Below are 13,989 nucleotides of genomic sequence, written 5' to 3'. Positions count from 1 at the left end.
TTACAGCTTTATAGTCGCATATGTCTTGCGGGATTTTGGTGAAGTGCCTTTTGAGTAGAAGACCAAAATAGTATGCCGGCCTGTTAACTTAATTTTTCTCAAAGATTCAAAGTGTTTTACCGAAAATGTTTTGCATTATTTTAAAGGTGGACAGTGTCACGCAACAGGTGGATCGAAAATACTTTCTATTTAATATTTTTATGTTCAACAACGTAGCTGTTTAAATTTTAAACTCAGCTACGTTTATTGTAAATATTTCACCTTGGTAGTTACACATTAGAGGGTCGCACAGGGGGGTCTCTTGCACGGTTCACGAACAGAAAAAATAGCAAATCACGGATCACGGAAATGAAAATTTCAGTTTCAAGCTCTTCACGGGTCACGCAAAACCTTCAGGTCACGGATTACAAAGAATAATTTATTACATTCACGTTTCACGGGAAATAAAATCAGCTAATCACGCATCACGAAAATACCCCTGTACGACCCTCACATTACGTACAGATATAAAAGGACGGAAAGGCTACGTAAAAAAGTGTCACGCAGAAGGCTGTACAATCGCGCAACTTGGGGCTGCAATCGGACAAAGGAAAGTAATTCCTACTATTTTATTACATTTCTTTCCATTTGTTCAACAATTCCAAAGAAATTGGACGAAACGTTTTTCTGATCAGACAGTTATTAATTTAAAAAGAAAACTTCAAATATTCTGCTAAAAAATTCTAGTTTTGGGTAATATACAGAAAAAAGCCACATAACAAAAATAACAACAACAAATACTCAAATGAAACGAACATGAAAGGTTGGGTCAAGAATCGATTCTTTTTTTAAAAATCTTTCACCCTTGTGTACACATGTGTAAAGGAAAGTGATTAGGATGTTTGAAATTCTTTCCACATGTTTGTTTAGTTTCGGTTCATGGACCGTAGAGTGTGCTTTATTTGTACATCAGCGCTTTTTCGCGATTCAAGCCGTTGAATTCTGCAAAGTTTGATTGCAGTAATGTCTTTTGGAAGCACTGATGTAGATACAGTGAGTAGTCCTCCTTCATTCATAATATTATTTTCCTCCATAGTATCTTGTGTGGCTCTCCTTTCATGTGAGTCAACACACTATCTTTCTTCACATTGGTTGTACCTCGATTGCAACACCAGGCTGCGATGAAGTTTCTTAGTGTCATTAGCTTTTTCCGGTGTTTCATGCATATCCTGCATCATATACTTGTTGAGAAGATAGTACTGCTGTACTATCATGTTACTGCCTGTTGTAAATAATTGAAAATCTGATAGATCATCTTTGCTTACTGTGTCTACAAGCTCATACAGCATATCAATAGCACTTCAGTCAACTAGATCTAAGCTTGTGTCAGGAACCTTCAGTAGTTTCTTTACAAAAGCTGATGAAATATTCTCAGTAATTTCTTTACAAAAGCTGATGAAATATTCTCATCATGATGAACAAAGAGCGGTTCAAACTGAAGTGGATTTTTCTCAATTTGACTTACAGTGCAGGCAAGAATTAAGCGAACCAAAACATACGCATAAAACGCGTCTGCTGGGGATGCGTATACGCGTCTAAAAATCTGCAGATGCACGTCTAGTCAGATGCATTAGTATGTTTGAGCTAGCTCATTGTTTTTGTATTGTCGATCTTTCATTGTTCTTTTGAATTGCCTGGGAAAAGCCTTTCAGAAGGGTTTGACAAAACTATGACTACACTTGCCGACTTTCTTGTAGAACCGCCTCAGCGCGAGAACAACTCCATGTTTTTGAGCGCATAGAGGAAACTTGAAAAAACAACTTGTCGTGAGGCTAACTGTATTTTGCGAAACGAAACGAAATGATGAATAAATCTATAGAATTAAAGATATCAAGACTACAACAGGCAGACTTCTGTGTGTGACAAGCTAAAAGAGGAATAAAACGCTGGAAGTGCAGAGTTTCTAAATTGAAAGATCTGTACTTTGCGAAACTAGCTCCGCGTATACCGTGAAAGGATTTAACTTGTTTGTTTATCTTTCTAAAGGCTATTCTTATTTATTCCTTGACGCAATGATGATTCGGTAGGTAGTTCGAGAATTATACAGTATTTGTGGGTAAATCATATAGAATAAACAAATTAATTACAACCCGGAATAAAATCATTAAGCGCGCTGGAGGAGAGAAGTCTGTTGAATTTACTGATTTTATTCCGGGTCGTAATTTATTTTTGTGACTTGATTTCATGGATCCGGAGCTGCGATATCTTCCGTTCCTGGTTTACAAAACTGTCTGATTTCGCGGTAAAGATAGTTCCCGCGTTCCTAGCTACATCTGATGATTGTTTTGAACTAAGCTTAAATGGAAGCGAACTACAAGAGCCACCCTCCGTTAGGCTCTCGTTTCACACTGTGTTTAGGGGACCACATTCTACTTCAACGCGTGTCATGCCATTCTAAAGGAATTGTTACCCGTTTAATGGGTGCTGGTTTATTCTAACGGAACCTAACGGCTTCTCTAGCCGTGCTAACGGATACAGATTGTTTGCTAACGGTTATACTGTCCAGTCTAACGGTCTGATGCTAATGGCTAACGGATACATGTCTTTTGCTAACGGCTGCACTATCCGTTCTAATGGCCCGATGCTAACGTTTAACGGTTGGGCTTACGCCTCTAACGTTCTTAAGAAAACTTTCTAACGGATGACTAACGGATGCTTAACGCTTTTGCCCGTTTAACGGATAAGCGTTAAGGTATGTTTTCCCGTGCATGGTCACATGTGTCCTGGTTGGGCGTCTTAAACCTTAACACCAAGGGTATTGAGAACAAGATAAACATGATATTCAAATAATTTAAGTATCTAATTCAGGCTCGGCATCACCAGCTTTTTTATTCCCTTTCTCCCAGCTTGGGCCCCAGTGCATTCATTAAACTGATTGAAAATGCAAATTTTGGTTCCAGTTGCTCAAAGGGTGGGTAGCACTATCCATCAGATAAATCGCTATCCAGTGGAGGGGCCATAGCTTTTTTTTAACAGTTGTTTTATGTAATGTAAATGAATAAGGTAACTGCTGATTCACTGGATATATGCGGATGCACCAGAGTGAAACATTTTACTTTGTTGCTACACCTAAATCTGGTATATAAACAGTTAATAATTATCAGCAGTGTGTTGCTTCGCACTAGATCCAGTGGGATGGTATAGCCATCACTTGGCATCAAAATTAACTTGAGGGGTCTTGAAGTTCCCCCTGATTCTGCTTGCATAAGCTCAAATTTCCCCATCCTGGGATTTTATCTTCCTCTTATTCGCTTTCAGGAACACATTTCAAATCCTCAAAGTTCCTGTTTAGAAACACCACCGTTTTTCTTCCTCACCCTGCTTCTTTCAATGCAAGCAATGATTCCTGTTCGTCAGGATTATCGATCAAACTAACATCCATAGGCGGTTACGAATTTACAGTTTAATCTCATAAATTTTCACTGGTCACAAAAACATGGCGGATCAAAAAACCTCGTGCTCGTTCTGTTCTGCATACCATGCATGCACATGCTATTATGTATCCTAATTGCACAGGACAACCACTATGATCTTCTGAACATTCCTGTGAAGGGGTCTCATCCTGTTCTGTGTTCGAGAGCAAGCAGAAGTCGTGAGCCCATGATTCTGGATCATGATGATAGCTTTCCCTTTCCCTTTTTTTTGAAGGAATCTGCATTCTATTCCCTCCTCCAGAGAGGGAAGGAAAAGCTCACCTAAAAGGAAATAGAAATGGACATCGACAATAAGTTATAGCATCATTTTCAATCAAGAACTTAAATTTTTGCTCAGTTTCCAATCGACGGTCTAAATGCAGTCCTTCTAGTCGTTCTGCAGAACGATTGCAGTTGATTTTGAAGAATGCAAAACTGAATTAAGAAAAAGCTCATCTTTGTAGCCTGTTCCTTTTCACAGCACTATTTAAGCCACCAAGTAAGAACTACAGAACAGTGTTATCGAGTCTATAATAGAGACAATTTAACTTGACTTACATTTTAAATGCACTTTGCTGCTTGAAAAAATAATTATAGGTATCTTACCATTTCTGATTTCTCCCTTGTGTACTTGCTGTACTGGTGGGGAATATGCTTTCATACCATTGGCTTAAGAAAGGTTGAGCAAGGAATTTCAACAAAAGCTCCTTCAGTGAGTGTTATGAAGTTTTCCCTAGGCATGTGGTGCTCATGTTGACTTAGTAGGTTATCAGCATCTGGCTTCTCACTGGACAAGTGATTTCCGGAAACATGGTTCTCAACTGACAAGTGTGTTACCCAGTGTACATCGGTGTACTGATGTTGATCTGTGCACTTGTTGTTTGAAATCAAAGTTGTCAAACACCAACTTTCTTTCTTTGTCCGCTGGCAAATAAACTGCTTGTTGCTGTTCAGCAAGGGGATGCTGGCTGTTTTCATCAACAGATGGTTGTAAATTCATTACTACATGTCTCCTCTTCACTTGCTCAGTCTCTTTGTTGACCTTTATTTCAATGGAATATCTTCAATCGCTCAAGGCTTGTTGAGAACATTTTTGGCAAAACCTTTCGGACGTTGGAGGCGTTAACACCAGACCTTGTTTTTGTTTGTCTCTTGGTGTACACTGAATATTTGTTACCGTTTGCATCCTCAGAAAGTTTGACAGCACCCCAGCACCAAAATGAATGGTGTAGTTAAGCCAAACAGTATTTAACAGTGATTCAGCAGAAGAAATGCCAAGCATATTATTTGAGTAGAAAATGCTTAAGCTGATGCCAGAGGAGTTCAATTGGATTGAGGTCGGAAGACTCTGGAGGAGTCTTCCACCAGATGATGTCGTTCAGAGTTTAAAAAGTTTTGACAGGCCTGCTCGAATTTTGCAGTTTGCAAATAAAATTGGTAATAAGGCCTTCAGGGCTTAGCTCTAATAAGAATCTCCTTTAGGGATTTTCCTTTGTGATATGTTATAAGGGGAGGCTCCTTGAAGATTTCTATCAGATGTGGTTGATTCTGTATAAGGTGCCATATCCCCATAAGTATGATTTTTAGGTTTGGCAAGGCCCGGTGGTATTGCATTACAAAGGGCAGTATTTTCTTACGTGCAATTCTGCTGTTCTGTTCAAGAGATGTTTTTCTATCAGAGGATTTGACCTCTGAGAGGTGTTTTTCCACAGTCCTAGTGGGGTAATCTCTATTCTTCAGGCATGTTTTGAAATTTTTTTGGTGGGTGACCCAAAAAGAAATTCGTGTGTTGAAAGGCCTCTTTAGGTTTGTAATGTGTTTGCATGTTGAGGATAGACTCCCTGTGGAATCTGTCTCCTTTGTACACCTTTGTGTCCAAGGATGTAGTTTCTGTTTGTTAGATTTCAGCCATGAATTTGATTGTAGGGTGAAAGCTCTTTGGCTTTAGAAGGAATTCTTCTATTTTGTCTCTGCTTGTGTCCCAGGCCAACGGGAAAACAGTTAACTTGGGGCTCTAGCTGCTAAGTCCAAAAATGTCTCCTCAATAGGGTCATATTACATCGTTAATGTTTTTATCATTCTTTAGATGTTTGCAAAAAAAAAAAAAAAAAAGAGGGAGATTGGTAATGTTGAGGAAGATTGACAAAATTTTATCACTATGGATTCCTTTCCTAAATCACATGCTACTTCATAAAAGCATTGACACGAGTGCCCCATTTAAAAACGAAATAGAAGGACAGACACAATTGCCCAGCGATAGTCCTTAAATTGTGGTAGTGCTACTGCGAGAAATTTCGTGCCAGAGAAAACCTGAAAAAACAGCCGTAATAACATCATACTATTATTAACAGTATATTTGCAAACCTTGACAACTAACGCAAGTTTTCTTACACCACTGCTTGACATTACCATCGGAGCAACGTCCGCCTCTTTTCCACTGTCGGCACCACATATCTGACACGCTGTTCTTGCAACCTGAAATAAATTATCAATATATTTTAAAATTCTAATCAAACAAACGACTGCAATTATCAGGATTGCAATAATTTACTACGCATAGAAGAGAATAGATCCCCTTCTTTAACAGAAGACCAATGTGTCAAGATACATAGCTTTCCATTTTAAAGAAAAACTGGGTTGCCCAATCTACGAAGACTATGGTTCTTCACGGTCAGGGCTGGAAATAACAGCCGGTCAACCGACAATGTCCGGCCTGATTGGGGATTTGACTGGTCAAACGTTGGCCTTGCCGGTCAAGTTGACCGGTCACATTCGATCATATTGAGGTGAACTAAAGTTTCTGTGTTGTTTACTACCAGTCTACACCTTGTTATATTGCGGAACTTTGATCTAAAAAAATGAAGTAGAACTGAACTGAATTGAACTGTTGTTTACTTACCATTCATGAATTGAAACAGAGATCAGGCGCGGGGTTTGCAAACTTCTGGTCTCGAATTAAAAATATTTTCCCTAAGTGATTTTTAAGTTGTCCGTTTCCTCATGCATACAAATAACTGAATTTAGTTCCAAAGCCCGGAATATAAAAGTACAATTAATTGAAACAATCTTTGAATTTCTTCGCAAGTTTATCAGTGTTTTATTTGCTGTGGCATTTTCTGAGTGTTATCCTGCAGCGTGTGTAATTTAAATGTGAAAGTTTATATACGGGTAACAATGACATCAGTGAACATCAAATGCGCGAAGTACAACATTCATTGATTCTCTCGCGTGTGCCAGTGTATAGAGAAAATAGAGAAAAACACTCGTTAATGAAAAAAATTCTAATTAAAAGAGGTGAAGAAACGTGTTACAGAAAAAAATGTAAATAGGAGGGTTCATACCAGCGGAGTTACTATTAAATTACTGTAAAAGGAGTTTGGGGGGGGGGGGGGGGGTTAATATTGTATATAATTTAGAGGAAAATTACATGTTATATTTGTCCGGCCAGAAACGAGGTATGTCCAAGCTAAAATGTATTTGGCCCGTCATCTTGACCGGTAAATGTCCGAAAATTATTTCCAGCCCTGTGTCCCACATTGATATGACATCACCAATAAATCTTTTCCAAAAGATGGGTGTGGTACAGCTTTGTTTGGGCATTTCTTCATCTGTTTTGGCCATGAAGATGTTAGCAAAGACTACGGCCATTTTGGTGCCCATGGCTGTTCCATGTGCATGTAACCTTTACCGTTGAATTGGAACAAGTTTTCCTGTACTATCAGACTGAGCTTTTCTCTTAAATACCTGTTAGGGACGGGATGGTTTCCATGGTGAAATTCTTCGCATGCTTCACATCCAGCAGTAATTCCATTGTTCGAGCTTTCTAAACTTGGTTGTTAGTCGTTCTAAGCACCTGTAGTGAAATTTCACTAGTGCTTCTACGAGGAAAGAAATCCTCTAAAACAGATCTTTAAGATTCCATCGGCGGTAACTGCAAGCTATCACAAAATGTTAGCAAGAAGAACAGTCAAACCTCACTGGTCAGCCTACTTGATGGCTTCATGTAGTAAGTAACCACTTTTCAAAATACCTTACTTTTCAAGTCAAAACACTATAGTCACAACCTTTCTACCTCTTTAAAGCTGCCACAACCACTTCTTGGGACTGACAGTTTTAAAAATTTGTATAAAAGTTATTTTTCACCCCTGCAAGGTGATCACTGAACACAGTTGCACACATAGTTTATGACGTATATGTTCACAAACAGCTAACACACTTCAACAATATCAAAAGTGGAAAGGTGTAACTTATGTTCAATTCAGTACATGTACATTAAAAAACTAAAGCTTAGTAATGTGTACATGTTTAAATATAAATACCATGGCCACCTTCTATTTAGAAAATAGTCAACATTACTTGGTACATATAAAGTACATGCATCCTGTTTCCAGTCATATGACTTGATGTATGATTTCTTATAAAAGAAAGTGCATGGCTTCCAGCGATAACCTGAGGGTATACACATATTTAATGCATGCCTATCAGCCAGTTTGAGGTCAGCACAAGAAAAATGGAGTTGGGCAGCAGGTAGTGTGGTTTTCTGGCTATTTGATTTGCCTCTTTTTCTTGCCGTTTGTTCCGTTGCACCCCTCACACTACATGGGGGTTTTCTTGGCTCCATTTCCATCCGCAATGCTAGTAACTGTTTTAATTCCCTCCTGTTAAAGCACTTGTACTGTGCACTGTGAAATAAATATCAGCAGCATGATTGCTATGTAGATTTACACGTTTTCTTTTGCTTGAAACCTCTATTTCTTGTCGTTCTATGGCCTGTTTCCTTTGTTTTTTGTTTTTTTTTGCCCTTTCAGCCCTTTGAAAATTTAAGGTTTTCAGCTGGAACAGTTTCAATATTGTGCTTTTCAAAGTGTGACCACTCACATCCTTACTTTCTAGGATGCCTTTTGTCTATATTGTGGTTCAGTTTTATCCTTGGTTCAATTTATATTTTCTTTGTTTTCTACTCATTATCATACATAACCATATACAGAAATTAAAGAAAATAAAATTGAGCCACAACATCTACATGTCATCTCGAATCATTGCTGCAGTTAAAATGAAAGAATAACAAGAATAAAATAACAAGAATAAAATAACAAGAATACAACAGTAGGTTACTGTGCTCGTTTAGGAGAAATAACCATTAGGTTATTGACTGATCTTAGTATCCAGGAAAACGAAACATGAATAAGAATGTTATTTTACCAGGGTGACCACATCAGCATAAAAGTACTGTTATCAATAAGGGCCCAGAAAGTTAAAACAAACGACCATAACAAAACAATACTTAACGAAAAAAAAAAGAAAACAAAACATGAACTATATTATATATAAAATTAAAAACTGATTGAAATTGCTACAACTAAAAAACCTTAAAGCGTGTATGCTAAGTGCATGTTAATGAGGTAAGAAATTGTAGGCAGTAAGAATGCACAATGCAATTCAGTGGAATCACCTTACTACATATTGATTACCTTGAGCATGTGATTTGAACGTCGCTGCATCTTGGAGGCTATACTTCTGGCTGCACATGCGTGATTGAAGAAGCTAATAAAAACCCCCAAACCTACCACAAAATTACAAAATTAGACGAGACACATCGATGCGCAATGTCTCATTCAAGATTGCAATAAAGTCTTTTCTCAAATGGTGGTTATGAGAGTTCATAGTCATAATATGGTAATTGAAGGAGATCGAGAGGTTGTCGACAAATAGAGCACTACACCCAGCTTTGAGCAAGAAGGCTATGAATTAAGCACACCATGCAGTCCAACTTTAGCATCGGACAAACCTGAAAAAATTGAGGGCAAAGTACCTGAACAATGTGCTAATGATTCCTGCGGATGCAAAGATAAACACAAGTTGTGGGAACGTTTGGTTGGAGTCTTCTCAAGTAAGAACAATCCCATCCTTTTCTACAAGTGCCTTTTTCATGGAGATGTATTGCTGCAGGGAGAATTTATCTATGATCAGGAAGGGAACTTCTTTGATGACATGATTGATGTTAATGAAGAATTTGTATGTGGTACAATCTTTCCAATGGAAGATGAAGTGTTATCTGACAATTGTCCCAGACTTGCCTTGTTTCTTGCCCCATTGTTTTTGAGCAATATCAGTCAACTCTTGCTGGACTTAATCGCTCTTGCGGTCATCCTCCTCAAAGCTGTTAGCAAAATCTTGAAGGTACTTTGTTTCCTTGGTGGCGGTTTCCTGCTCTTTTTGGCCTGTGGCCTTTGAACACTTGGTGAGCATTTTATTGTCATATGTGTCCTCCAGCTCATCGCCTATCGTATAAATGCCTTTGTTTGCCTGATGTGCGAGAGTTTTCTTCAGAGTCTGAAATATCCAAGAGGTCGGATGTGGATTTTCGTTTTGAGCCCGGTGGGCGTTTGTCTTTGTCAGGCTGTTCACGCAATTTTGCCAAAAGACTAGCCATTTTAACCATGTTTTTGTATATCAGCCAGTAATACAGCAAGGTCTATGCCATTTGAAACATTAACAAGATTCTCCCAGTTGGGAGAGTTGTTGGTGGTCCTGGCAACATGGTCGTTGTTTTTGTATCTTCACCAGTCATTTTGCTAAAAGAAAAAACTCCCAATCTGTGATAAAAAAATAGTGAGTCCTCGAAATTTGGAACTTTCATTCCAGTTATGACAGTGTCAAAATAAGCTGTTAGTGATTATATTTAGTAGTTTTAAGGTAGAAATCACTCACGATTTGTATTTTTCCATTGAAATGCAAAGCACTGATAAGCAACGTGCGTGTGCATCTCCTGTGACTCCGTAGTGATGATTGTGTACCCTGATGACAGGGTAGAATCCATTACCATTAGCAAAACAAAGGCATATTGATAAAGCAGTCATTAAATCTGATACATGCATGCATGCATGCATGCATGCATACATACATACATACATACATACATACATACATACATACATACATACATATCCTTTATTTAAACATGATGGGGTTTAAAGCTCAGAGCTTGTGGGGTCGTGTGAAAATAAATACAATATGAAATTATGTCAAAATGGTGATAACATTACTAAAAGAACACAAAATAATTGACTACAGTAAATAGGCAAAAAATATAAAATATTTAGAAGCATTTGAAATCTTGGTAGTGCCTCGGCAGCGACTGGGCCGACTGCGCTAAAATCAAGTTCCTTAAAACTAGAGTCCTTTTTCACTTTACGATAAAAAATCAGTAAACTGGCCCTTAAAGTGAGTACTGATTAGTTGCAATACTATTAATACTGTATTAGTTACAATACTATTAATGCTTGTTGATATTGTCTATTTGTTCGTGCATGCCTTGTGCTGATTTCCTATGTCATTGAGTTCAGTAGCAGAAGGTCCTTGAACAGGAATGGGATTCGCAGTGTAAATTCCAGTGTATAAAAAGCACTGTACAAGACTTAATAAGCAGGTTATTCTGTCTTCTAAATAAACAATATCAAACTCTTGGATTTATAGCCGTTCTTGCACGTAAGGTATTCTTAGAATGCTTTCCTTGAGGTTAAGAGGCAATGTAAACTGGGTGTAAAAAGGAATGCAGATAGGCCTGCGCAACTCCCACTCTTGTGTTTTTAGCTTTGTTCAGTCATAGTTTTGCTCTAACGAGTATGTCTTTAAGGGAATGCCCTCTCCTGTATTAGATTAGTGGTGGTCGCTTAAAAATCTCTCTGAGCTTTGGTTGTTTCTCTATTAAATGCCATTTGTTCATAAGGATTTCCTTTAAGTTTGGCACTGATGGATGATATTGTGTTATAAATGGCAAGATTCTTTTATTTTCTTTGTTCTTTTGTTGGTGGGCTTGTGATCTGTCTTGAAAATTTACTTGTGAGAGGTTTTTTTTATGAACTCTTTAGGGTAACCTCTCAGCAAGGTGCGTTTTAAAGGTTTTAATTTTCTCTTCAAATAATGTTTTAGAAGAGTTTGTTCTCAGAAGTCGTAAAGCCTCTCCTTTCACAAATCTTCTTTTGACACCGGGCAGGACGAGAAATGTATATTGAAATGTCTCAGTCTGAAGTGGGGTTGCCCATCAAGAACTGATTTTGTTTTGAATCTTACGCCTTTGTAGATGGTGGTGTCCAAGAAGGTTATTTCAGTATCTGAAACTTCAGCCGTGAATTTGATTGTAGGGTGGTGTTTGTATGCTTGTTCAATGAACTGTGTCAATTCTCTTCTGGTTGTGTTCCAGAGGGAGAATATGTTGTCTATGTAGCGTTTTCAAACGAGCGGTTTGATTGTGCTTTGGCTCATGGTTTCTGTTTCAACTCTGCCCATAAAAACATTGGCAAAGGCGACTGTTCCATGGCAGTGCCATGTGAATGGAGATTATTTTTTTCCATTTAACTTGAATGAATTTTCTTGAAAACAAGCCTGAGCGCTTATTTAAGTAGTGGAGTAGGGATAGGAGGTTTGTTTTCATAGAATGCATCGTATGCTCTGCATACTGTTTGGATTCCCATCCTCCTGTGGTATGTTTGTATATGAGCTGGTTACGTCCATTGAAACTGGTCAGAAAAATCCCCTTTGGGACTTTCATTCTCTCTGTGAAGTTGATGAAGTCAGTTGTGTCGTTCAGGTATATGATCTCTGCTGTTTTGCTTTAGGCTGAAGAATTGTATCAACAAATGACAGTTTCTCTGTAGGGCCATCACATCCTGATTTTATGGGTCTCTCAATTGGTGTCAGTTTGTGAATTTTAGTAAGTGTGTAGAACACCAGAATTCGAGGCGGGTTTGGTCTTTCACAAAGCCATTTTTCAGTGTTTCATCTATGTGGTTTTTGTGGTAGAGTTCATTAAAATAGTTGTATAACTCTGTCGTTTGTCTCCTCTACCATTGTTTCTTCAAGTGGTCCGTAGTGTTCTTTGTTATTTAGTTGAATTTGACCTTCTTTGATTTTTGTCTTGATGTTGAATGCAACAGTGGTCGTCCCTTTATCTGCCTTTTTATGGTTGATCTCTTTGTTGTTTCTGGCAGATTGTTTTTTGGCTTTGTGGGTTTGATTTCTGCAAATTGTATTTTAACCTCTTCTAAATAACTCCCCAGAGCAGCTGATCATTGTATTGGTCGTTTCCACATAGATTTTAGGTGGAATGGATGTGGCTCTTTATCCTGCCCGTGAAAAATGTATCTTAGGCTCATTCTTCTTGCAAAATTCTCAAAGTTCACAAGAGTGCCAGTTGCATTTGTTTTTCGTTATTCGTGGGTGTAGGGATAAATTTAAGCCCTTTTGCTAATAGGTTGTGATCTTTGGTAAGATCTTTGTTAGAGAGGTTTTTTGTGTGGTTTGTTTTTGGCTCAAACTGTTTAGTTTCTAAGGAAGGAGCTTGTCCATATTTTCACTTGATTCTGTGAGTTCCGTTGGTTTTTGTTCCGTTTTAGAGGCATTTTCCATGCTTGTGCTAGGGGCAGCTAGTAGCCCTTCTGACGTTCGTTAAGTTCTCGACATGTTTAGGTTGGTGATGGTCAGGCAAGACCGCCCTTTCAATCCTAATCTTGTGGATCTCTTCAGTTGCAGATTCCTGAGAAATGGTATTTTCAAGTTCTCAGCCACCTGCCAAGTCAGACAGCTCACTGGTAAATTCTTCAAACACTATGTAACATCTGATTAGCATTTTTCATACCAGAGACCAGTGAGAATAATGTTTGCAAATTTTTGTATCGCTCTTGATGGGGTAACTTGACAAGCAGGCAAATAAGCAGCCAGATGCTTAATTTTCTTGATTTAATGGTGTGTCATCACTGCTCACTATGATCCATAGCTCTTCTCCTGTAGTAGTTCGAGGGTCCCCCTGAAAGAATCTCTGGTGGACCCTCCTATCCTGGATGTCCCTAAGAGAATCGTCATCATCAGGTGGTCATGACATCTCCTCTCGATCGAAGCCGTGTTGACAAAGTTATTCGCTATTACAAAGCTTTGATATATAATGGATTTCCCAAAACCAGTGGGAGGAGCACTTCTACTGCTAGCTTCTGTTCCTCTTTGAGAACTAAGCCGCCGAGTTGATCGTTTAAATTTACAAAGACATTGCTGCTACTCTCTTTCACGACTGAAGCCATTTTCCTAGTGATCTGAAATGTTGACATCCAAACGTCTGAAGAAGTTAATTACACATCAAACTTGTCTGACAGCAGCTATTGCTTATGGACCAATCAGAATTTTCCGTTGCTGGTGCGATGGGAAATTCGAACGCGTTGGTTACAGTTTTGACTGCAGTCCTTTTCCTTCCCACCTCTCCCCCAGTCTCTTCTTGTTTATTTCTCCTTGCTCCAGTCTCGCTGCGTTGTGAGCGCACCCTCTAGACTGACCAGAAAGGGACTGCTTGCAGTCTAAGCTGAATGACAACATGTTGTCTGTATCTATGTTTTAAGTTAAATTAAAGGAAATAATTTTGCTAAAAAGCAGAAAAAATGACAATTAAGTCCAAATGCTTTGAGGCAAGCAAGCAACTGAACGCAGAGGTGCGCATGCATATGTCACGTGATTTCCTTGTGACATAGACCAGTGAGGAAATAGAATTAGA

General features: G+C 38.5%; 1 long non-coding RNA gene and 1 pseudogene across 4 annotated transcripts in view; one reads left to right on the top strand and one right to left on the bottom strand.

Annotated features, from left to right (window-relative positions):
- Nucleotides 1-13,989, bottom strand: part of LOC146482091 (P2X purinoceptor 7-like) — a 431,550-nt pseudogene that overhangs the window by 305,973 nt on the left and 111,588 nt on the right.
- LOC146482099 (uncharacterized) overlaps nucleotides 1-13,989 on the top strand; it is a 52,559-nt gene that overhangs the window by 16,863 nt on the left and 21,707 nt on the right. The window contains exon 5 of one of the 4 annotated variants that reach the window (XR_014864165.1): nucleotides 12,978-13,713. The exons of 2 other annotated variants lie outside the window; for them this stretch is intronic. This is a non-coding gene — a long non-coding RNA (uncharacterized LOC146482099). Of the gene's footprint in view, nucleotides 1,062-12,977; nucleotides 13,714-13,989 lie in introns of those variants that run through there. One more of the 4 variants, XR_014864162.1, reaches the window with a different exon arrangement.

The sequence above is a fragment of the Pavona decussata genome, unplaced genomic scaffold, assembly GCF_977016875.1.
Source record: "Pavona decussata unplaced genomic scaffold, jaPavDecu1.1 SCAFFOLD_47, whole genome shotgun sequence".
NCBI lineage: Eukaryota > Metazoa > Cnidaria > Anthozoa > Scleractinia > Agariciidae > Pavona > Pavona decussata.
Note: the sequence above shows the minus strand (reverse complement) of the source record. Positions and strands in the feature narration are given on the sequence as shown.